At 34.8% G+C, this 1,946-nt stretch overlaps 1 long non-coding RNA gene across 1 annotated transcript; it reads right to left on the bottom strand.

The window, feature by feature from the left end:
• Nucleotides 1–106: 106 nt before the first annotated feature.
• LOC103461053 (uncharacterized) lies at nt 107–1,245 on the bottom strand. The gene is made up of 4 exons (XR_533039.1): nt 1,151–1,245; nt 782–818; nt 408–614; nt 107–183 (listed from the first exon to the last, which is right to left on the bottom strand). It is a non-coding gene; the product is annotated as an uncharacterized LOC103461053 (long non-coding RNA).
• Between the last annotated feature and the right edge of the window lie 701 nt (nt 1,246–1,946).

Genomic DNA, 1,946 nt, shown 5'->3' with positions numbered 1-1,946 from the left:
TGCCATCAGCAGCAGAATTGATGGCAGCAGCAGCAGGATAGACATTAGCAGCAGCAGGATTGCCATCAGCAGCAGAATTGATGGCAGCAGCAGCATTGCTGTTGCTGCCGTTGTTGCCGTTGTTGGTATTGCTGCTGCTGCTGCTGCAATAATTTTGGCCATTCCTGTTCAATATGAGAGTTTCTGAAAATTAAAATCACAGAAAGTTGTTAAGGATGTATCTGAATCTAACCACATTTTTGAAAAGTTTAGAAATATATTTCTTTTAAGTGTGCATGCAGGCTTTATTTCTCATAAACACATGATTTCAGTTCTACTCAGGAGAACATTTAGTTACACATTATAGAGCAATTTTCCCATTCTGATGCTTTACTAAGGAAATGTTGCAGGACACTGAAGGAACAAACCTGGAAGGGGGACATGGCATTGAAAGACGTATCGATGAGGTTTGTTTACACAGCTGAAGGACAGATTAAAATGATCTCTTCTACATTGAAGCTGCCAGGCATTAATCAGGTTGTTGCAGCTAATGTTCAAAGTCCAGGGGCATCCATCAGTAGTGCAGCTGTTTCCCTGACAAATTTCCTCTGGTGATCCACAGACCAGCAGAGCTGCTAGAAACAGCAGAAGACAACCAGAAACAGCAAACAAAATGTTTAATTTCCATTAGTTCATTTTTCAGTGTCCAGTAAGTAAATGGAAAAACTGAAATTCTACAGAAAAAAATGAAATAATATAAATACATGTTCAACATAGTCTGGATTATTAAATAAAAACATACTGAGCAGGAGTGAGAGACAGATCTGATGCTTCATCGTCTGTAACATATAAGAGATAAGATAAAGGTTAACATGGGAAACGTTATAAATTTAAGTTAGAAGTAAAATTTAGTTTTTTGTGCCATACATTTCACACTGTTCAACTTCATGAAATCGCCCTCTGTACCAGGTTACTTTGGTAGTCAAATGCTTTTGACCGGTGGTAAGGCATAAGCTCTATTACAGGTAAAGTAATAATTACAAAAAAATGCTAAAATATAMAATTTTCCCAAAAACCAATAACTTGTTGAAAAGAAAATAATATATTCCACATATAATCTTAGTACAAACATAAATAATTTAGTAAATTATTGGATTTCTCATAAACTTACCTTTCCGAAGAGAAGTTGCTGTTTATGTCCAAAATGTGAAAACTTCAACCAGGAATTTGGATTTTATGAAGCTGCTTTTCCTCCTCCTCTAAACACACCCACACCTGGATGCTGCTAGACGATAAACAAAAAATAAAATCAGCATCAGGAAAACACCTTTTCACACCCCTGTATTTTTGTTATTTCCTCATCCCTTTTAGATAAGAATCCCTTGTTTCCAGAAGCCACATGCAAATCCATATTCAGTTGAAGTTCAAGTTTTTTTAGAATATGAAGCAAAAAAAATATGTATACACTTTTACCGAGAGATGAAGGTAGAATTACACTATTTGAGAATCCAAGCTTGTGAGAAATTTTGGTGCTGCGTTTTACAGATTATCCGGTATTWTCAGAATATTTTATGAAGATTATATTTTTATCTCCGTAATATTTACATTTGTTTTGCAATTCTTGGTAGTGTTTTAGTCAAAAGGTCTTGGTGAAACCAACTGTAATTGTAAAAAAGCAACAAAAGTTTATCTTTTTGTCTAGACGTCTAGATGTTCATAGCTCTGACTGTTAGAAACAGACCAGGATGTTACCATGGCAATTTCTCAGCACCATCCTCATACCAGAAATGATCTGAAGAATTGTTAAAAGATTAACTGTTTTACTGCTGCTCAGGTCAGAGATGGCTGCATCATTTTCTATGAGAAACAAATTTACTTGARTTAAAGTTGAATTAAAGTAATTTTACATCTAAATCTAAATGCATTTTCATGATTTCCATTCAGATTAAAGTTGAGTCCTTTATTGA

This window comes from Poecilia reticulata, unplaced genomic scaffold (genome assembly GCF_000633615.1).
Source record: "Poecilia reticulata strain Guanapo unplaced genomic scaffold, Guppy_female_1.0+MT scaffold_516, whole genome shotgun sequence".
Taxonomy (NCBI): domain Eukaryota; kingdom Metazoa; phylum Chordata; class Actinopteri; order Cyprinodontiformes; family Poeciliidae; genus Poecilia; species Poecilia reticulata.
The sequence above is the reverse complement of the archived record's forward strand: the minus strand, read 5'-3'. Positions and strand labels throughout refer to the sequence as shown.